Raw genomic sequence first — 24,974 nt, forward strand, 5'->3', positions numbered from 1 at the left:
AGACTTGCCCCTAACCCCCCCAAAAAAGAAAAAAAAACAGGCCTGCTTGCAAATACTCAGGCTTGCAGCAACCAGCAAGACAGTTTTTCAGAACTACTTGAAAATAGTGGAAAGAAGTATAAGATGGTTGTGAGCAGCTGTGGTCTCAGGGGTGGGGAACCACAAGTAGTTTTGGAGGACAGTAAGTGACCTGTTATAAAGTGATCTTCCTAAGGATAGAGGTTGTGGCACATTCTTCTTTAACCAAAGTACAAGGTAATGTGAGACACTCAGTGAAAGATTTGTTGCAAGAATTTTGACTAGATATGCCCATCAAAGTTTTGGTTACTGGGAGTTATCTATAGATTCTCTTCTTTCCTAAGTTTGTCTATTATAAATTCATTAATACATTCTGCATGCACAGAGTCATGCATTTCTTTTCTTCTCAAGGATCCCACTGAAAAAGACAGAAACAAATATATAAAGTAAATAAACACATCTCAAAATATAAATTTACACTCATGGTTTTAACTTAGAATTTTCTTATCTGAAGACACCCACCTACTGTCCTGTGATATGTGGTGTTAAGAATGTGTACACATGCTTTTAGCTTGCTTTGAATCATGAGATTATTTTTCCTGTTTATCAGATCCTTAGAATTTTTAACAGGTGAATTAATAGTAAGTGATTCATAAATCGTATATTCCCTTTGTTTCTCCTTCCTTTCTGCTTATAACCATTTTCAAGAAGGACTACTACATTTAATGTTCAACTTCCATTATGAAGTAAGATGTGACCTAAAGAATGTTATTTGAGAAATGCTAGGAAAACTCCTTGGAGAAGGCAATGGCACCCCACTCCGGTCTTCTTGCCTGGAAACTCCCATGGACAGAGGAGCCTGGTAGGCTGCAGTCCATGGGGTCGCTAAGCGTCAGACATGACTGAGCAACTTCATTTTCACTTTTCATTTTCATGCATTGGAGAAGGAAATGGCAACCCACTCCAGTGTTCTTGCCTGGAGAATCCCAGGGACAGGGGAGGTTGGTGGGCTGCCATCTACGGGGTCGCACAGAGTCGGACACGACTGAAGTGACTTAGCAGCAGTAGCAGCAGCAGGAAAACTCCTTGACTTCACTATCTCCTTTGATTGCTTCTGACTTGCATCTTCAAATTCCACTTTCCTAAAACATCAAAGACATTGTTTAAGGGGCAAGCCTTCCCTGGATTGGGCAGAGTATTCAAGTCTATTGTTATAAACTTCCACTTGAGTTACACAGTTGGTCCAGCTCCCCATCAAGAGCAGAACATTGAGATGACAGTCTAAGGGACAGGTTCAGAGGGGAACATTAACGTATTCTGGAAATGAGAATCATCCCAGAATACTCTGTGAAACACGAGCACAGAGGGATGGGGTGCTGAAAAGGAAAAGAAGAAAAAGGATAATCATTAATAATATCACAATTTTATTTAGGCCCTTATGGTTGCTGAAAAGAATACCCCATATTTTTCTCATATCAATAAATCATTCACATATTAAAGAGATAAAGAAACAGGAAGTTTGATAGATAAAAATCTATCTTGTCCTTATCAGTTAAGATTCTTGAGAAGAAAATGTTTAGTGCATTCAAAAAATTCAGACCAGAAGTGATTGTAGAGATAATCTTCTTCCAACCTGTGTCTTATCTCATGATTCTCTTTTTTTGAATTGTTTAAGTTTAGGTTGTGTCTTTTATCCAACAACAACTTATGGAATAAAGGGGATTTACCAGGAAGAGACTGTGCTTTTTTATCAATAGATAGTACAGCAACAGCAACAATTGCCAACATCGGCTAGATCATCAAAATAGCAAGAGTTCCAGAAAAACCTCTCCTGCTGCTTTATTGACTATGCCAAAGGCTTTGACTGTGTGGATCACAACAAACTGTGGAAAATTATTCAAGAGATGGGAATAACAGATCACCTGACCTGCCTCCTGAGAAATCTGTATACAGGTCAAGAAGCAACAGTTAGACTTCGACATGGAACAACAGACTAGTTCCAAATCAGGAAAGGAGTACATCAAGGCTTTATATTGTCACCCTGCTTATTTAATTTAAATGCAGAGTACATCATGTGAAATGCCAGGCTGGATGAAGCACAAGCTGGAATCAAGACTGCCGGGAGAAATATCAATAACCTCAGATATGCAGATAACACCACCCTTATGGCAGAAAGCAAAAAAAGAACTAAGCCTCTTGGTGAAAGTGAAAAAGGAGAGTGAAAAAGTTGGCTTAAAACTCAACATTCAGAAAACTAAGATCAGGGCAATTGGTTCCATCACTTCATGACAAATAGATGGGGAAACAATGGAAACAGTGAAAGACTATTTTGGGGGGCTCCAAAATCACAGCAGCCATGAAATTAAAAGACGGTTGCTGTTTGGAAGAAAAGTTATGACTAACCTAGACAGCCTATTAAAAAGCAGAGATATTACTTTGCAAACAAAGATCTGTCTAGTCAAAGCTATGGTTTTTTCAGTAGTCATGTATGTATGTGAGAATTGAACTATAAAGAAAGCTGAGCGCCGAATAATTGATGCTTTTGAATTGTGATGTTGGAGAAGACTCTTGAGAGTCCCTTGGACTGCAAAGGGATCCAACCAGTCCATCCTAAAGGAAATCAGTCCTGAATATACTTTGGAAGGATTGATGCTGAAGCTGAAACTCCAATACTTTGGCCTCCTGATGTGAAGAACTGACTCATTGCAAAAGACCCTGATGCTGGGAAAGATTGAGGGCAGGAGGAGAAGGGTGCGAAAAGATGAGATGGTTGGATGGTATCACTGACTCGATGGATATGAGTTTGAGTGAGCTCCGGGAGCTGGTGATGGACAGGGAGGCCTGGCGTGCTGCAATTCATGGGGTCGCAAAGAGTCAAACATGACTGAGGGACTGAACTGAACTGAGCATAGCAGCTGCTACATCAAAGAAATCAAAATGGTCCCCCATCAATTATTCTTGATAGTTTGAATGCCTCTTCTGCCCTGAGTGTCCTTTTACAAATAAGGTAAGAACATGTTGCTGTAAGACATTTGTCAACCCATGAACCCTAAGGCAGCAAGATCAAGGATGGATGGGGAGGGAGGTGGGAAAGAGGCTCAGGAGGGAGGGGACATAGGTATACCTGTGGCTGATTCATGTTGATGTTTGGCAGAAACCAATGTAATGCATAAAGTAATTATCCTTCTATTAAAAATTATTTAAAAAAGAGAGAATGGTGACTAGGAATCTCTGATGCTCTGTCATCAAGTAGAAACCTGCTAAATGCTTACATCTAATAATATAAAAATATAACAGCAAATATAGTAACTAGATTTAAAAAGAAAATCTCTGGCTTCAGAAAAATCTCCACCTGCTCCTGGTCCCTCTCAATCATTTTGTTGTGCATTTCAGGAGTGACTCAAATGATTAGAAAATTTGGGAAGAATGACAGGACATTCTACTTAACGTTCCTCTGCTTTCCTCTTTCAACTGAACGCTGCAAGAAGCTTGCATTTTTCTTTTGCTTCTTTCTCTTGAATGTCTTCTATAGGAAGGCATACTCTAGTCTGGCAGTGCCAAAACTGGAAGGGAGAAAAACTTGCTTTCTTTCTGGAATTTATTACTAGTAGGTCTATTTGCACGAGGGCAGAAACCATATCCTCTAACCTGAATATTTTATTAATTAAAAATACATATATTCAGGACGCAGGGAAGGAGGATGGAGCTATATATTCTGGGACCACTAATAAGCCACAATGGAAACCACATTTGAACATCAAACAATAACAGCTAATATTTATTACATGCTTAATGAATTCCAGGCGCTGTTTTATGTGCTTTGCAAATATCTACTCATTTAATCCTCATATAAATTTGAGATATAGATCTGTCTATAAAGTAGAGATAGCTACTCTCTTAAATTATCTCAGGATTATTGCCTCCCAGCCCCCTTCTCCCGCAAATTGAAACAGATTGACTTACATTCTCACCAGAAGTGTATATGAACATATACTGTTTTACCTTCTTGCCAAAAGATGGTATGGCAAGGCTAAATTATTTTGGAGATCTAACAACAAAATTTATTTTATTAGGTTTTAATTTGTACTTCTAAGATTATTATTAAGGTTAAATAACTCTTCATATTTATTCTATTTGGATTTCCTGTTTTGTCAAATGCCTGTCTTGCCTAGCTTTTGTTTTATGCTCTTTTATTCTTACATAACAATATTTTTGCATATTCTGTACAGTAGTCCTTTATTGCTTACATGTGTTATAAATATCTTATTCAGCTGTATGACTCCTCATTTTTCTGCCTATACAGTTTTCTTTTGCCAAGAACAGAATTTGTTAAATATTGTCAATATTTCATTGATTTCCAACAGTTTTATTGGAGTATAATTCACACACAATAGAAAGCATCCTTTTCAAGTGTACAGTTTAACTGTTTATAGTATATTCAGAGTTGCACAATCATCATCAAATATGACTTTGAAGATTTTTATCATTCCTAAAAGAAACCCCATCACCCTTAACAATCACTGAACATTTGCTCCAATACCTAGCCATAGGCAATCACTAATCTACTTTCTGTCTTACAGGTTTGCACATTCTTGTCATTTCATGTAAATGGAATAATATAATTTGTTTTCTTCTTGTGACTGATCTGTTTCAACTAGCACGCTTCCAGAGTTTCAATATGTTGTCTCATGATTCAGTACATATTTATTTTTATTACTGGAATGTGGACCTTTTCTCTTGTAAAGAAAACAATTTCAAAATGTTAATATATGTAAAGTAAGAGGTCTGTCATAAGTACCCTTCCAACAAAATATTTGATTATATAATTGCACAGACTAGTTTCCTCTGTTTTACTGGGTCAGTCATCCCCATGATATTTGAAGGTATAAGCTGCCATTCTGTAATATCCTCCCTGAATTTAATTAGCCAATTTTATTACTTGCTTTGCAGATGAAAGGTATTATGTACATACACATAACTTACAAAACAAAGGGGTTTTTCTTGTGTACCTGACTTGTACTTGATTTGTATCTACATTAATCAAAATATCACAGATGGATCAATGGCAAATAGCCACTTCTACTGATGGCATATGAATACAAGCTTAAGCAAAATTGTCCACTGAAGAAATTGTAGACTGAGAAAAAGAGAGAAGTCATGGTGATGGAACTGTTTCAGATATATGTAGAAGTCTAAAAGATACTTCTTCCTTGGAAGAAAAGCTGTGACAAACCTAGACTGCCAAAGTGAAGTAGAACATCACTTTGCCAACAAAGGTCCCTATAGTCAATGCTGTGGTTTTTCCAGTAGTCATGTATGGATATGAGAGTTGGACCAGAAAGGATGAGCACCAAAGAACTGATGGCTTCAAACTGTGGTGCTGGAGAAGACTCTTGAAGGTCCCGTGGACAGTAAGGGGATCAAACCAGTCAACCCTAAAGGAAATCAACTCTGAACACTCATTGGAAGGACTGATGTTAAAGCTGAAACTCCAAAGAGACAACTCATTGGAAAAAACCCCTGATGCTGGGAAGGATTGAAGGCACCAGAAGGGGACAACAGAGGATAAAATGGTTGGATGGCATCACTAACTCAGTGGACATGAGTTTAAGCAAACTCTGGGATATGGCAAATGACAGGGAAGCCTGGTGTGCTGCAGTCCATGGAGTCACAAAGAGTCAAACAGAGAATGAACAACAACAAATACCTCAGAGAATATCTTCATTGTATTATATGTCTTTTCTTTAGGTTCATCTTTCTAGAAGAAACAAAATTTTGTATGACTCAAGTGTGTTATCGGTAGCTATAATGATTAAAATTATTCAAATGAAGCCCTAATTTATTATTTTTATTTTTACCCATGTTTCTTTTGATTAGCATAAAAGTTGCAATTTAGTGCACATGAAATTTTGACCCTCTTTTAATGTTATTTAAATTAGTTGTGTCTGTGTGTGCTCAGTCACTTGGTCGTGTCCAACACTTTGCTATAGCATGGTATGTAGCCTGTCAGGTTCCTCTGTCCATAGAGTTTTACAGGTAAGAATACTGGAAAGGGTCATCATTTCCTACCCCAGGGGATCTTCCTGACCCAGGAATTGAACCTGTGTCTCCTGCATTTTCTGTTTGGCAGGCTGATTCTTTACCATTGTGCCACCTGGGAAGTCCTGAAGCCAAATTGAAACAACCACAGTTTTGGATATACTTTGAAAAACTGCACATGCCTCCACCCTGGGATTTCAGATACTACCTGTTGGGTATCATATTCCTCTCCTAATGCAATTCTTCATAAAATGAGCTAGAAGAGTGACTTTGTTCAAAATATTAGATAATTTTCAGCTTCAAAATTATTCTATTAGGACATGAAGACATCTTAGGCTTAATGAATCCCCTGAGATTCTGTCCTCCCACACATGCAGTCTAGTGTCTGCCTTCCCACATGTCTGTTTTCAACTAAACAAGATGACAAAGAATATGAAAATAGAACATAAAAAACAAATTTGAAGATCCTAAAGCTTTTAGACAGCCTAGTTATTATATTTGGAATTATTGCTTAAATTATGTTTCTTTTGATAATATGTCTTTATTTTGACAACTATCAAGCACTTAACAGTATCTATATAAAAGGTGGATCTTTTTTCATAAATTACACTTCAGCAGAGAACTATCCTGATATGCCAAATCAATAGATGCCAGCTGTGACAGTGGGAGTATTGCTATATAATTTTCTGCCCCCATGCTCCAAATTGAAGATCTGTCCAAGTTATCAAATTTTCTAAGTAACATCATTCTCAATTTCATCTGGCAACATTTTCATCTGGCATATAAAAAATGCAAGAGAGGGACTCAGAAGACAAGTAAAAGAGTTGCTATTTCTAGAGATCTATCTAGAAACCAAAATATAAAGACTAGAGTTCTTGAATGGAAGAAATTTTATCATTGAGAACTGGGAAATAGATGTCATGTGTGCACAAAAAGTAGAAATTTAAGGTCAAAGATAGGATATGCGATGCATGCGTGCTGCATCACTTCAGTCCTGTCCATCTCTTTGTCACCCAATGGACTATAGCCCGCCAGGCTCCTCTGTCCATGGGACTCTTCAGGCAAGAACACTGGAGTGGAGATGCAATTCTTTTGTTGCTGTTGTTGGGCTGGGTCCTCACTGCAGCATGCTGGCTTTCTCTAGTTGAGATCAAGGGCTTCTCCTGATGCAGAGCACAGGCTCTAGAATGCACAGCCTCAGTAGTCGCAGCGCGCAGACTCAGTTGCCCCATGCCATGTGGGATTTTAGTTCCCAGAAAGAGAGAGAGATCAAACCCACTTTCCCTGCTTTGGGAGGCAGATTCTCAACCACTGGACCACCAGAGAAGTCCCTGTAAATGCATTTCTATTTACCTCCATGTAATATATGATCTCGGAGAAGGCAATGGCACCCCACTGCAGTACTCTTGCCTGGAAAATCCCATGGATGGAGGAGCCTGGTAGGCTGCAGTCCATGGGGTCGAGAAGAGTCGGATAGGACTAAGTGACTTCACTTTCACTTTTCACTTTCCTGCATTGGAGAAGGCAATGGCAACCCACTCCAGTGTTCTTGCCTGGAGAATCCCAGGGATGGGGGTGCCTGGTGGGCTACCATCTATGGGGTTGCACAGAGTCAGACGTGACTGAAGTGACTTAGCAGCAGCAGTATATGATCTAGCTTTTGCTGACTTAAGAGAAGCTTTCATTTAATCATCCCATTCTTTCTCTCAATGACTACACTCAAGAAAAAAGAACAACTTTTCTCATATCCTGATCTCTTCTCCACATGAAGGCCTTTGTTTCTCTCTCTACCTGTGTTATGGATTAAATATTTGTGTCCCTCAAAATTCGTATAAGTCCTAACTTCTGACATAATGGCATTTGGAGGTGGGGACTTCGGGAGGTGATTAGATCATGAAACGTACTAGACCAGTCTGCTGTATACTTGCTTTAGATTTCCACCTCACTAATCCCTTGACACCCAGATCTCCACTCAGATACCGTATCCTTAGAATAACCTCTTTTCACTATCTTCCTTCTTTCACTATATCTCTTTTACCATCACTTTCTACCAAATTTTTAACAAATGCAACACTTTACAAATCTACTTTCCATTAAAGAAAAAAATTTTAAATAAATTAATCACAAACTAATAATCTCTCAAAGTTTGTTATTTTTGTCTTTTTGATTGTATCAAAATACATATATAAGGGAAATATTAGCAACTTTATAAAAAATATTTCAATGGCTATCCAATAATTTGGTTTAATTTATAATATAATTTTTTAAAAAATATGAATATATGTGTGTTATATATTTGTTTGCAAAGATGAACTACATAAATAGAACAAGAACATTTTGGTTTTACAGTTTTAAAGAAAAATCTACTCCTCGTGACGCAGCAGTAAAGAACCTGCCTACCAACACTGGGGACACGAGAGACATGTCTTCAATCCCTGGGTCGGGAAGATCCAGGAAGGTCCAAGGAGGAAATGGCAACCCTCTACAGTATTCTTGCCTAGGGGATCCCCTGGACAGAGGAGCCTGGAGGGCTACAATCCATGGGGTCTCAGAGTTGTACATGATTGAGCACATATGCAAGCACTCTCATTTACAGTAATATACTAGGCAGTAGGTTGATAAGATTCTGCAACTATAAAACATATACAAAATAGAATTTAAAATGAATAACTGTATTGCATGAAAGAGAAGATAAGACAATAAAGGAAATCATTAGGAGTCAAAGATATAAGGAAAGTGTAAATCAAAGAAGTAAGCAAGCCCCAAAGCAGGTGGCTGCCTAAAGGGATATGATAATCTTCATAATACCAGAATCAAAGCAAATGCACAATTGAGAACAATGATAAATAATGATACATAAACATGTGGACCATGATGATGCAGAGAAAATGAAAAAACTTTGGATTTATACTTGATCATAGCAGAATTCAGCCCTGGGGTTTCTTTGGAAGGAATGATGCTAAAGCTGAAACTCCAGTACTTTGGCCACCTCATGCAAAGAGTTGACTCATTGGAAAAGACTCTGATGCTGGGAGGGATTGGGGGCAGGAGGAGAAGGGGACGACAGAGGATGAGATGGCTGGATGGCATCACCGACTTGATGGACGTGAGTCTGGGTGAAATCCGGGAGTTGGTGATGGACAGAGAGGCCTGGCGTGCTGTGATTCATGGGGTCGCAAAGAGTCAGACACGACTGAGCGACTGAACTGAACTGAACTGATAGCAGAATTTCCCTAAAACCTTTGAATGTGAAAAATCATTTCACAGAAGAATCAGTACTATATAATTATTTTTATGCAAGATTCAAAATCTCGCATAAGTATATTTATAGATACACAGATACATAAGATACATATAGATAAGATACATATGAGTCATCCAATACACGAAATGTACACAAATGTATACACAGACTCACACTCACACACAAAACTCTAAATAAAAATGAAGAAATAGTAAACATGACACTTAGGATATTGTCACATTATTACCTCTGTTGGAGAGAGAGGAGAATGCATCACGGAAACAGCTATGAAGATGAACACAAAGACTTCAGGTATGATGTTTTATTTCTAAAGTAGGGGTGAAGATAGGTAGTCATACGCTTTATTGTTTACATCTTTTCTATAACACAATTATACTCCTTTGTATATATGAAATAGAACTGAAAAAATATCTTTATAAAGTTAAAGCCATTGCAAATTTATTATTAGTGATATAACTATGGCAGACAGCATGAGAGTTCTGAGGGTTTGGTATTTTCCACATGCAATATAAACTCCTCATTTTGTCAACTTATTTAATTAGTGAGCTAAAATAATTAAAGTGTTGTTTTAAGAAATTTTGGACTATTTTTAGCTTGCTTTCTAAACTTCCTTTATCTCTTTCTACCTAAGAATGAGTGTTGATTTTTTTTTTTTTTTTTGCAGAAAAATAGGGAACCAAACTGTGGTCTGGCCTTCGACCGTTTCATTTCATAGCTCTTCTAAATGCAACTCTATGTAACTTAAGTCCTATCAGACCCTGAGCAAATCACTCATTTATTCATTCATTTTTGTTCACATTATCATATAAAAAACATGCATTGATATCTACTCTGTGGCAGGCACTGTGTGTATAAAGATGGATAAAGCATAAATCTGACAGATGCCGCTCACAACCGACCAGAACAGGAGGACCTCGATCTCATCAACATGCGGGCTCTGAAATCAGACTGCTTCCCTAGCCTTGATTTACTTTCCTGTTGAAGTATGTGTCTGGAATCTTTCCTGTATCAGTATCTTTACTGGCATCCTGAGAACCTGATTTTCAAGACATGTTTGAAAAAGTAAGAGAAGGGGAGGGTCTGGACAGGGATTCTACTCCCACCATACTCCCAGAATGACATGTCTTTCTGTGCCCAGGACTTCCTGCTGCCATGCTCTTACTATCCCTTTAAAGATCTCTGGGGTATCCCTAAAGAAAGTCTATACTGGCCTGATATATGGCTATTCCCACAAAACAAAACATTTTTATTTATGCAGCTCTTTCTGTTTTTCGCTTCCTCTCATTCATAGTCTCAACCCTGAAACTCCATCATGCCTCATAATTAAGCCCTCAGGACTTCACACACGGTCTTCTTTTTAACTACTGTAGGAAACAGAATGCCTGTGAGAAAAATGGCCTGTGCGTATTTCCTGGGTTGGCACAGCTTTGGGGTGCTCTCAGGTCCTGTGTGAAGTCTTTCTTAAAGAATACCTCTGGGGCCCCTTTCTCAGAATGTGGTTACTTAAGGTTTCGTTTAAGAAGCAAATGCTTCTTGGTGGAGCCAGCAGAATAGAAAGCAGCCCAACTTGTCTAACTGAAGATGAGGCAACTGAGTTTTACCATGTGAGGGCTTCCCTCGTGGCTCAGATAGTAAAGGATCTGCCTGCAATGCAAGAGGCCTGGGTTCGATCTCTGGGTCAGGAAGATCCCTTGGAGAAGGGGAATACCCATTGCAGTATTCATGTCTGGAGAATTCCATGGACAGAGGAGCCTGGGGGAATTACAGTTCATGGGGTCAGAAGCCACTAAGGGACTAACAGCTTCACTTTCACCTCATTGTCAGTATCCCAGAGACACCTATTAACCATACTGCGTGGCTGGAGACTTCTGAGTCCTGTAATCAAACTGCTAGCCTGAGATCTGGAGACTAGTACTTCACCTAAGCAACAGGATTATGTGTGCTTCTCTCCCTAATTGCTGCATAAGGAAAAAATAAATCTCTATAGACAGAAATGGGCAAGTCCCATATGACATTATAATAATGGATATCATTTTTCTTCCCAAAATTTCTCTGGGGAAATTGAAAAATGGCTAAATGAATTAAGGTTGAAAATGAAACAAAATATCAGGCAGTCATCACAACATTATTTAATAATAATACTTTTAGTAAAACATAAACAACTTTCTAAATCAAAACAATGATACTACAAAATGGGAATGTTTGAAATTATGCATATGAAGTTTATCCTGTACATACTAACAAGCTCCTTTCCTTGAGGCCTTAAGACAGATACTATGGGGGATAGGATGATGAATCAGAAATGGCCTCTGCCCTCAAAAGGATAGTATTTAAGGAGAGTAGATAACACATGTACAAAAATGCCTAGAACAAGGTGTCGACTGCAAAATAAATGCACAACCTAAAAGTTGAGAGTTATATGTTTTATTTGGCAGACATAATGAGGACTTCACACCGAGGACTTCAAGCCTGGTGGGCAGCATAGCAAGTAACCTAGAGAAACTGCTCTGAGGAGCTGAGGTGGGTAGCTAGGATGTATAGGAAGTTTGCAATGAAGGGCAGGTAGTGGGAAAAAGAGATTACTGTTAGTTAAAAAAAAAATCTAGATGCCTCAAGGAATTTAGCACTTTTCTGTGTATGGGAAGATGTAAGAGTCTGGGCTCACAGAAATCCTTTGGATATGCACCTCAGCTGTCTGTGTCTGCGCATTCTGAGTTTCTTCAGGACTCACCTTCAGGAGTGGCTGCAGTCTGATGGTAGGTATTCTCTGCTTCCTTCCTGCGTTCCCTCTGGGCTCAGGAAGTCACCACTGGCGGGCTGCAATCGCTGATGATAGTGGCATCGCTTGTTTACTGAAACGGCAGGCCGCACTTCATTCCTCAGATGTATGAACAAAATTCTCCAATTTGAAGACAAAGTTTCCACTCTTGGTTATCTAAGAAAAGAATACAAAGAATGACCAAATACTTAGGGAACATAAGGTTTGAGAAATATTAGGATATTTTGACTAAATTTTATATGATGAGTTATACAATTGAAGGTTTTTAATTGTACAAGATTTTTTGGGTAGGGGGAATTTCATAATTATAACCTAATTTCTTTAAAAGCTAATCTAGCTGTAAAGTTTGGAAATGGTGAGAAAAATGAGGCTGGAGACTATGTAATAAGTTACGGAGCTGAGGTATGAGGTATCTGGAAATACAGAAGTAGATATATGGAATGGAGCAATAGTAATAAATATAAATCTTTCAGCCACAGAATGTATGAAATGACAAAATAATTGATGTAGGGATATTAAAAGTGTACAATCAAGAATTCAACTTAAAACTTGTTTACGATACAGAAACTCACAGACATAGGAAACAAATTAATGGTTTCCCAAGGGGAAGTGGAAGGAGGGATGAATTGGGAGTATGAGATTAACAGAAGCACACTGCTAGGTATAAAATAGATAACAAGGACCTACTGCATAACACAAGGAACTATATTCAATATAATACAATAAACTATCACTGAAAAGAATTTTAAAGTAATATGTATACATATATATGTATAAGCAAGTCACTTTTGTTACACACTTGAAACTAAAGCAATATTGTAAAGCAACTATACTTCAGGAAAAAATTGAAACAAACAAAAAAAATTCAATTTAGCAAATATTTTTGAGTGCTTGTTATTTCAAAAAATATGTTGCATCCTGGGTTATGTGATTAAACTGTAACCTCTATAACAAATATGACAAAAACATCACCAATAATAACAGAGAAAATCAAACTGCCTTCGGGGATAATCTGATAAATTTTGTTGGAGCACAAGTTGAGCGTGACATGGCAGAGACATTAAGAAAGTACACGTTGAAGGGTATTTGCAAATTTGGAGGGTTAGATGGAGAGCACAACAGACAAGATAGATAACGAGGGCATTGATTTTTAACCGAAAAATAATATCTGAAGTTGTAGAGAAAAGATGAAAAGACTATATTTGGAAAAGAGGAAAAAGTTTCCCCTACATGATTTCTTACATTTTTTAAAATTAATTTTATTTTATTTTTAAACTTTACATAATTGTATTAGTTTTGCCAAATATCAAAATGAATCCACCACAGGTATACATGTGTTCCCCATCCTGAACCCTCCTCCCTCCTCCCTCCCCATACCATCCCTCTGGGTCGTCCCAGTGCACCAGCCCCAAGCATCCAGTATCGTGCATCGATTTCTTACATTTTAAGTTTTGAAAGGTAAAAAAGATGCTAATAAGAGAGATATGAACAGCCATCATATATCTGTTAGGGAGGCAAGTATTTCAATGTGGCTAAGAAAAGCCAGAATTTCAAGAAGTAGGTGTAATCATAAAGCCAAAATGGAAAGCATTCCTTTATAAATTAGCCTTCTTGAAATGGTAAGAATGAATTTATTAATAAAACTTGATAATACCAGTTTATATTGAAGAACAAAGAAATCACAAGGTAATCGATAAGAGACATTAGTGGTACAAAAATGGAGGCAATGACATTGACAACGTCTGCAAAAACCTTTAAGGTAAAAGAAAGGATTATACTACAAAGGGAAGTCAAAGAGAGGCAGAGTCTCACTCTTTTTTTTTTTTTTTTTTTTTTATAAATGAGGTCCTTTTTGGTGGCGCAGTGGTAAAGAATCCACTTGCTGATGCAGGAGATGAAATAGATGTGGGTTCTTCAATCTCTGGATTAGGAAGATCCCTTGGAGGAGGAAACAGAAAACTACTCCAGTATTCTTGCCTAGAAAATTCATGGACAGAGGAGTCTGGCAGGCTACAGTCCATGGGGCTGCAATGAGTCGGATGCTACTGAGTGACTGAGCATGCACACACACACACACATACACACACAAGGAAAAGGTCAAAGTCCATGCAGAGAGGGGAAGAAATGGACAGAGTCAAGTATCTTGGTTAACTTTTTGTCTTTTGGCCATAGAGTGATGTTTGACCCATTTCTTCCCCAATTTCAGCTTGAAAATCTACCCTTTCCTTCTTGGTCTTTATGATTATAATGGAGCTGATTTCATATCCCCTTCATTCCTTGATGATGGTGGTTTAGCCACTAAGTCATGTCCAAATCTTGCGACCACACAGACTATATATAGCCTGCCAGGCTACTCTGTGGGATTCTCTAGGCAAGAATATTAGAGTGAGATGCCATTTCCTTCTGCAGGGGATCTTCATTTGCCTTCCCTAATTCAGGTGAGCAGGATCCACATGTCATCATCCAACCACTCCTAACTAGTGAGAGAGATATATTTAGGAGTGCATGATTTTGTGCTCTGTTGCTTCAGTTGTGTTTGACTCTTTGCAACCTCATGGACTGTAACCCACCAGGCTCCTCAGTCCATGGGATTCTCCAGGCAAGAATACTGGGGTGGGTTTCCATGCCCTTCTCCAGGGGATCTTCCCAACCCAGGGATCAAATCCACATCTCCTGCATCTCCAGCATTACAGGTGGATTCTTTGTTCACTGAGCCACCTGGGAATTGCTTTAGGAGTGGTTCAGTTCAGTTTAGTTGCTCAGTTGTGTCAGGCACTTTCTGACGCCATGGACTGCAGCACACCAGGCTTCCCTGTCCATCACCAACTCCCAGAGCTTATTCAAATTCATGTCCATAGAGTGGGTGATGACATCCAACCTTCTCATGCCTCTGTTGTCCCCTTCCCCTCTTCCCTTCAATCTTTCCCAGCATCAGGGTCTTTAGAAATGAGTCAATTCTTCCATCAGTTGGCCAAAGTATTGGAGTTTCAGCTTCAGGATCAGTCCTTCTAATGAATATTCAGTACTGATTTCTTTAGGATTAACTGGTTGGATCTCCTAGCTGTCCAAGGGACTCTCAAGAGTCTTCACCACCACACCAGTTCAAAAGCATCAACTCTTCTTCACTCAGCTTTCTTTACAGTCCAATTCTCACATCCATACATGACTACTGGAAAAACCATAGCTTTGACTAGATGGACCTTTGTTGGCAAAGTAATGTCTATGCTTTTTTTATGCTGTCTATGTTGGTCATAGTTTTTCTTCTAAAGAGCAAGCGACTTTTAATTTCATGACTGCAGTCACCATCTGCAGTGATTTTGAAGCCCCCCAAAATAAAGTCTCTCACTGTTTCCATTGTTTCCCCATCTAATTGCCATGAAGTGATGGGATTGCATGCCATGATTTTAGTTTTCTGAATGTTGAGTTTTAAGTCAACTTTTTCACTCTCCTCTTTCACTAAGGCTTTGGCATAGTCATTTCTGGAACTGTCTTGCTTTTTCAAGGACCCAACGGATGTTGGCAATTTGATCTCTGGTTCCTCTGCCTTTTCTAAATCCAGCTTGAACATCTGGAAGTTCACGGTTCACATACTGTTGAAGCCTGGTTTGGAGAATGTGAGATGAGTGCATTTGTATGGTAGTTTGAGCATTCTTTGGCATTGCCTTTCTTGGGGATTGGAATGAAAACTGACCTTTTCCAGTCCTGTGGCCACTGCTGAGTTTTCCAAATTTGCTGGCATATTGAGTGCAGCACTTTCATAGCATCATCTTTCAGGATTTGGAATAGCTCAACTGGAATTCCATCACCTCCACTTGCTTTGTTTGCAGTGATGCTGCCTAAGGTCCACTTGACTTTGCATTCCAGGATATCTGTCTCTAGGTGAGTGATCACACCATAGTGGTTATCTGGGTGCTGAAGATTTTTTTTTTTGGTATAGTTTTTCTGTTTCTTCTGTGTACCAAGGGTTGAGGAGTGATACCTGAACCAAAATCTACCATATAAGAGACATTTACATTTAATTCTTGGGGTTTTGTTTGTGCTATAAATAAAAAGGAGACATGGACTCATTATTCCCTTAGATCTGGTGATGATTTGAAATGATTTTGGAGTCTGTTAGGTCCTCTATCTGGCGACTGAAAAGGAAGTCAGTGCAGCAGAATGCACAGGAGGAAAATGTTGGTGAAATAGTATCCTCACAGCAACATTTAGTCCCCGGGTCTGACAATTCCTAAAGCCATTTACACCTGTGGGTTTTTATTGAAATAAATCTATGCATTCTTACTACTGCCTAAATTGGGTTTTTATCACTTGATGAAAGAGTCTTAGTGATACACAGGTCTCATAGAGGGTGGAGGAAAAAATTAAAGTAGAATATGGGTTTTGAGACTGTGGAAGAATAGGATTATATATATATATATATATATATAATTTTAATTAAAAACAGTAATATTTGAACATCATCCTTAATAGATGAGATAAGAATAGCTGCTGAAGGTAAAGGAGCAAATTAGTTTGGAGTACTAGAAATTACAGAAAAGTTATGAGCCAGTTACCATGCAGAATAAATGAGAGAGCTAACAAAAAATGATTAAGTAATTACTGTTATGGGAGAATTCATTTAAGCTGGTTGCTTTTATTTGATTTGGCCCGAATTAGGTCAATAAACTCTATAAATGTGTAGCAACTCAGAAGTGAAAATTAAGTGGGAAGTAATGAAGCCTGTAGTATGTCAAGACTGATAGAAAAATTCTAGGATAGAAAATTCTGGGGTTTTGAGGTTCTGGGATCAGTATAACATGGCTGATCATGATGTTCAGGTGGATAAAAAGAAATATGTAGTCAAAATAGAGATGTGTTATTTACTACAAGGAAAGTAATAAATTGAGAGACAAGTCATTCAAAGTGTAAAAGGAAGGCTAACTTGAAGTGATATGAATTAAAGATGTAGTATAGAGGTTGTTATTCTGGTCCCAGAGCTTGAGATCTGATTAAGGCTGTAAATGCTTTGAGTTGAAGCTTTTTCACCAGCCGACTTAAATAGAGGTGAAGTTTCTAGAAATGAGAATTAAAATAAAAAAAATGTCAGCAGACTTAAAGAAGCATTAAGTACCAGAGGAACTCACTGAGGGCAATGGCATAGGTTCTGTGTGAAAGATGTCTCTGAGCCAGGGCGCAGAGGTTACTAAGGAAACTGAGCCAGGGCTCTCAGGGTTAGTAACTACTGGGCTTCCCTGGCGTCTCAGTGGTAGAGAGCCCGCCTGCCAGTGCAGGAGACGTAGGAGACCTGGGTTCCATCCCTGGGTCGTGAAGGTCTCCTGCAGGAGGGCATGGCAACCCACCCCAGTGTTCTTGCCTGGAGAATCCCAGGGACAGAGGAGCCTGGAGGGCTACAGTCCATGGGGTCTCAATGATTCAGATGCAACTTAGTGACTGAGAATGAACACAAGACCTGTTATCAGATGAGCAGAAGATGCTAAAAGACGGGATGATTTCAGAATAGACGAGGTTTGAGAACAATGGTGGTAGAAATCTCATCTGAATGAGAGCGTGTTAACTTTATCTTTCCTTCTGTGTTAAAAGGTACCTGGGATTTGTTCAAATTGCCAATATCTGCTGGATCATTGAAAAAGCAAGAAAGTTCCAGAAAAACATCTATTTCTGCTTTATTGACTATGCCAAAGCCTTTGACTGTGTGGATCACAATACACTGTGGAAAATTCTGAAAGACATGGGAATACCAGACCACCTGACCTGCCTTTTGAGAAATCTGTATGCAGGTCAGGCAGCAACAGTTAGAACTGGACATGGAACAACAGACTGGTTCCAAATAGGAAAAGGAGTACATTAAGGCTGTATATTGTCACCCTGCTTATTTAAATTATATGCAGAGTATATCATGAGAAACGCTGAGCTGGAGGAAGCACAAGCTGGAATCCAGATTTCTGGGAGAAATATCAATAACCTCAGATATGCAGATGATATCACCCTTATGGCAGAAAGTGAAGAGGAAATAAAAAGCCTCTTGATGAAAGTGAAAGAAGAGAGTGGACAAGTTGGCTTAAAGCTCAACATTCAGAAAACAAAGATCATGGCATCTTGTCCCATCTCTTCATGGCAAATAGATGGGGAAACAGTGGAAACAGTGTCACTTTATTTTTTGGGGGCTCCAAAATCACTGCAGATGGTGATTGCAGCCATGAAATTAAAAGACTCTTACTCCTTGGAAAGAAAGTTATGACCAACTTAGATAGCATATTCAAAAGCAGAGACATTACTTTGCCAACAAAGGTCCGTCTAGTCAAGGCTATGGTTTTTCCAGTGGTCATGTATGGATGTGAGAGTTGGACTGTGAAGAAGGCTGAGCACCGAAGAATTGATGCTTTTGAACTGTGATGTTGGATAAGACTCTTGAGAATCCCTTAGACTGCAAAGAGATCCAACCAGTCCATCTTAAAGGAGACCAGTCCTGGGTGTTCATTGGAAGGACTGATGTTAAAGCTGAAACTCCAGTACTTTGGCCATGTCATGCGAAGAGTTGACTCATTGGAAAAGACCCTGATGCTGGGAGGGATTGGGGGCAGGAGGAGAAGGGGATGACAGAGGATGAGATGGCTGGATGCCATCACCAACTGGATGGAAATGAGTTTGAGTGAACTCCGGGAGTTGGTGATGGACCGGGAGGCCTGGTGTGCTGTGATTCATGGGGTAGCAAAGAGTAGGACACGACTGACTGAACTGAACTGAACTGGTATTTTTTCTAATCATGTAATAATAAAACAAAGATGTGGAAATAATTGAAAGGAAGAAGTTTGTATTTACAGATTCCTAGAAATAGAAGGCACAACATACAACCCAGGGCCACATGGGAAAGATCAGAGTGCCTGATACGTAGTCCTGGGTGATTTAGGACAGGAGAAATGTCAGCCTGATGTGTAAGAGTTTAATAAAGAGGGTGGTTAAAGATGTGGGTTCTTGGTTGGGTAGTTTAATATCAAAGATACAGTCTCAGGAGAATTATTTGCTATGTTTAGGATTTGTTAAGCCCTGGGCAGTGTCTCCAGGATGAAGGGCCCCAGTGCCAGAGCATCAAGAATATAAGCAATGATAATATAGACAAAAATGTTTAAGTGGGTATGGTGATAAATGTTAACTATACTTCCTGTGGTGTGCATTTTGCAGTATATACAGATACTGAATCACCATGTTGTATATCTAGAACTATTAAAATGTTGTATGGCAAATATTGTGCGTGCATGCTTAGTCATGTTCGATTCTTTTGTGACCCCGTGGGCTGTAGCTACCAGGCTTCTCTGTCCATGGAATTTCCCAGGCAAGAATATTGGAGTGGTTGCCATTTCTTTCTCCAGGGGAACTTCCCAACTCAGGGATCAAACCCACATATCCTGTGCCTCCTGCACTGCAGGTGAATTCTTTCCCACTGAGCCACCATGGAAATTAATGGCAAATGTAACTCAATAAACTATATATAGGCAAAAAAAAATAAGTATATACAAACAATATACCTTTTGAGTCAATGAGCTATTAAAAATAGATAAAGTGGGCTCAGGCTTAGCTGCAGTGAACGGGGGCTACTCTAGTTGCGGGGCTACTCTCATTGCGGCAGTTTCTCTTGTTGTGGAGCACTGGCTCTAGGGCACACAGACTTCAGTAGTTGAGGTACTTGGGGTTAGTTGCCCCAAGGCATGTGGAGTCCTCTCAGACCAGGGATTGAACCCGTGTCCCCTGCATTGGCAGACCCCTGCGGCCCCCCGCTGGCGCGAACACCTACAGGCTCTGCAAGGACCTCTGCCGCCCGACTTGGGGTCCAGACGGCGGAAAAAAAAAAAAAAAATAGATAAAGTGGTTACTTGTATTTTTCCTTTCGTTGGCTGGTTTACCTCTGAATGTAAATTCTTTTTTTTTTTTTTTTTTGGCCTCATGGCACATGGGATCTTAGTTCCCTGACCAAGGGTGAAACCCATACCCCATACAGTAGAAGCTAGAGTTTTAACCACTGGACCGCTAGATAAGTCCCTGAATGTAACTTAAAAAAAAAAAAAAATTTAAGATTCAATTAATTTTTCTTGAAGCAGAGTTTAGAATGGTAAAGAAATTTATTATCCTAATAATAATAATAAGTACTCATTACTCTAAGTGTCTACCAGTTACTGTGCTAAGAACTTTACATTATAATGTTAATCCTCATAACAACCATAATGAGGGAAATGCTATTAGGACTATACCTTTTTGCACCTAAGGAAATTGAAGGCTAGATAATTTAAGTCACTTGCCCAAGGTCAGAGACATAAATTCAAGTCCATCTGAATTCAAAACCTGGCCTTTCCATGGTTGTGTTTGCACGTTAACCACGGAGTGTTTTGCTTACTGAAGAGATCAGCGTTCCATATCATTCAATGGAGGCACAGTTAAGACAAAATAAAAAGAGTATAGAGGCTGGTGTCACTTCAGTGGTTTCTGATTTGCTTAAAATAAAACCAAGTTTGCATTAGTTTTTCACTCAATAAAAACGGTCTTTACAGAGAGACATGGCACGCAGTCCATCTTAAGCTTTTATTTTGAACATGACAGTGGCATGTAATTTAAAGAAAAAAAATCAGCCTAACACTAAGTGTACAAGGCAATAAATCTTTAGTCCCCAGAGCAACATTTTTCTGCCACCCCCTTCCTTTGGACGTAAAAAGATGTGGGACTCCTGCCAGGGAAATAAAATAAAATGTAAGAACAGTTATAAATGAAATACAATCAGAGGCTTACAATCTGCTTCTTTGCTAGCTTGCTTTATTCCTTCCTTGAGGATTCTATTTCTTCCTCTGCTTCACCATGGTATTCCATTTCCCTTGCTTTCATTTTCCTATTTTTATTGCTATTTATAACATTTGCCCTTACCTTTTATTCTCTTTTATGTGCTTTCTTTCTTGTTGAAGGAAAAAAAAATATATGTGATTTTATTCCTATGTGTATTCAGACATAGGGTTTGCCTTTCCTATTGCCTTTTACTACTTTTTTTGAATGGATATTAATTTTTTTTTCCTTCTGTGTCTTTTGTCTGTATTCACTTTGTGCTGATGCTTTGATCTTACTTCTAGGTTGGAAGGGGTCAGTTTCCTATGGACTATCTTGTTTAGAGATTTTTTTTTTTTCCTGTTACTAGAGCAAGTCTTTACCCTGCTCATGAGATCAGACATCAGAATTCCTAAGTCTAAAGAAAAATGCCAAAATATGTTGAAGGAGTTCACTCATTTACTTCTGCAGGCAAGAATACACTTATTCATTTACTCTCTTCTCCGTCTGTCTAACCATCCTCCCATCCTTTTATCAGGTATTCATGGAGCACCTTAGACTTATTTATTCATTCAGTCAATAAACATTTATAGGGTGTCTGTGATGTACCAGGAACCAGTGGTAAAAGGTGAATGCAAGCAATAATGATGCATTGTCAGTAGAGAATTTTAAAACAATAATAAAACCAACTAAAAGTCTGTTTTTTATCATCGTCATGTGCTGGAAATTTTAAACAATAATACTGCTAAAGTAATTCTGCTGATGGAGGTTGCCCACTCCCTCCTCTTCCCCTCTTCCCCTTGGCTATAGCACAGTCCAGTGTAGAAGAAAGCAAAAAATCTGTGGCCACTTGAAGATTAGAATCTAGTAGAACACCGAATGTGTGTGTATGACTATATAAATGTAAATATAGAATTATATGTCTTATATATAATTATGTAAATAAAAATATATAATCCTATCAATTTGATTGGGAATACAATTATTCATAAATGCAAAGCCTGTAGTCTGGACACTTAGAAGATTGAATATGCTAAGTAACAAATTAGTAGAATGAGAATGATAAATTCATCAAGACATTACCTGCTGATAGTCATAATTGAGATTAATTGGATTTCTTATATGCATTGGCTCAAAGAGGTCTTAGATCTAACTGGGAATCAGAGTCACTACTTTTGGGCAATGGGAAACAGGAAATGTAAACGTTGTCCTGCTAGATAAAGGACAGAGTGTTAGTTGCTCAGTCGTGTCTGACTCTCTGCGACCCCATGGGCTGTAGCCCACCAGGCTCGTCTGTTCATGGAGTTCTCCAGGCAACAATACTGGAGTGGGTTTGCCACAAATCTCCATGAAGAATGAATATGAGTTCAAGTTCTGACTAGGAGATTCAACTAGCATGACTATTGCCTTTTTTCCTTGAGTCGGGCTCCAGAGGAATCTGAGTAGGGAAGATGGAGAAAAGCATGCCAAAGCCCTGGGGAGACTAAAGATTTTAAACTGGTGTGTGGAGGGTGTTGACGGGGAACAGGAGGCAGTCCACAACTGCTGAGGTCAAAGTAGGGTAGAAATTATTGGAATTTAAAAAAGAAAACATTAAAAATCAATGATGTATGGAAGGACTTAGAGATTGTCATACAAAGCAAAGTAAGAGATAGAAAAAAATAAATACATGCTATCACTTATACATGGAATCTAAAAAAAGTGATTCAAATGAACTTATTTACAAAACAGGAATAGACTCACAGCATAGAAAACAAACATAGTTACCAAAGAAGATGGGACGAGAGATATTAGGAATTGGATTAATATTTACACACTGCTGTATGTAAAATAGATAACCAACACAGACCTACTGAATAGCACAAGGAATTACACTCAATATCTTGCAATAATCTATAAGGGAATGGAATCTGAAAAGAATATGTGTATGTACATATATATTTTATATATAAATGAATAATTTTGCTGTACACTGGAAACTAACACAACATTGTAAACCAACCATACTTCAATTTAAAAGAAAAGTTAAAAAAGTAAGTGTTGTAGAAATGGGACATAGTGCAAAAATAAGTATTCTTCCCTGGAAAATCCCATGGACAGAAAAGCCTGGCGGGCTACAGTCCACAATGTAGCAAAGAGTCAGAGACAAATGATGCATGCTATATAAGATGATAGTTACAAGTTTAGATAAATCAATAATTGTAATAGATACATATGGAAAATGTTATTTGCTTCAAAGATGAATTCTGACAGATTGTGGAGAACAACAAAAGTTACCTAGAACATAAATATAAACAAAAATTATATTTTTTTGGAAAAAGCAGAATTAAAAACATTTCATACAGATATTAACACAAAGAAATAGTTATATTACTATTATATAAAATTAAGACAAAATTACTGAGGCAGAGAGTTTCATTATTTAATTCAATTTCAGTTTGCCAAGAACACATAGCTTATTATAATAAAGCATGAATATATTAATTATTAATAATATAATAATTGAAATAATAAATTAATTCAATCTCAGTTTGCCAAGAACTCATAGCTTATTATAATAAAGCATGCATATATGAAATAACCTCAAAATAAATGAAGTATAAATTGAGGAAAATACACAGAGAAATGGATAAATCTACAATTTCAGTTGTAGTTTCAGCACATAGCTCTTGTTTATTGATGGTTGGGTAGTGTGTGTGTGTGTGTTAGTTGCTCAGTCGTATCTGACTCTTTTGAACCTCATGGACTATAGCCCACCAGGCTCCTCTGTCTACAGAATTCTCCAGGCAAGACTACTGGTGTGGGTAGCCATTTCCTTCTCCAGGGGATCTTCCTGACCCAAGGATAGAACTCAGATCTCCTGCATTGCAGGCAGAGTTTTTACATTTAAGGAATCTAAATAAACATGGGGCTTTATAGATCTCTAGAACATAATAAAAAAGCTTCTCCATAAAGTAATCAGTGAAGAGACATTCTACAAGCACACAAGTAAAATTTCTCAGACTGTATGAGAAACTCTCAAAAAACTTCAAAGACAGATATAAAGATGAAAATCTTAGATCATAGCACAATTAAGTTTGAAGTTAATGATGTAATATAAATTGTAAAATCCCATATAATTGGAAAGTGTGAAAACATATTGCTAAAAAGGTCTTGATATCACAAGAAATTATAATAATACTGGAATTAAATTATAATGAAAACACTATATATCAAAATTTGCAGGATACAGCAATATACTTTAAGGGAAATACATACTCTAATTAATTTTACTAGAAAATAAGAAAACCTCCAAATTTATGAGTGAAGGGCTTATCATAATAAATTAGAAAAGGAAAGCAAAAAAGGATTAACCTTAAAGAAATTAGACAAAGATAGTAAAAGTAGAGTAAAATTCACCAAAATTTAAACCAAAATACCACTGAGATTAACAATGCATTTGAAAAAAAGAAATTTAAAAGGGAGTCCTATTTTTGTTAAGACAGAACAAGAAGAAAACAAAAAGACATAAATGAATAAGGCCAGTAATAAAAGGTGCTTCCCAAGTGATGCTTAGTGGTAAATAACCTGCCTGCCAGTTCAGGAGACAGAAGAGACCTGAGTTTGATCCCTGGGTGGGGAAGGTCCCTTGGAAGAGGGCATGGCAACCCATCCCAGGATTCTTGCCTGGAGAATCCCATGGACAGAGGAGACTGGCAGGCTGTAGTCCATGAGGCCGCAAAGAGGCTGGTGGGCTGCAGCCCATGGGGACACAACTGATGTGACTGCAAGCATGCACGCACAGTAATAAAACACACTTCACTAGAGGTAATGTGACAACAATTTTGCCAATCATTTGGAAAAAATTTAATGGGATAAATATTCTTAGGAAAGTGTATCTTATTAGAAGTTTATCAAGAAGAAAAATAGTAGGAATAATTCTATAAGTATCAATACAATGGAAACACAAATTTAAAATAGTCCCACAAACAAAACATTAAGCTCAGAAAAATTGGACATAACTTGCTGCAAATTTTCAAAAACATCATGCCAAGTGTACTCAATCTCTTACAATAAAAGGGAAATGAGAAT

Source organism: Bos javanicus, chromosome 29, assembly GCF_032452875.1.
Source record: "Bos javanicus breed banteng chromosome 29, ARS-OSU_banteng_1.0, whole genome shotgun sequence".
Classification (NCBI taxonomy): domain Eukaryota; kingdom Metazoa; phylum Chordata; class Mammalia; order Artiodactyla; family Bovidae; genus Bos; species Bos javanicus.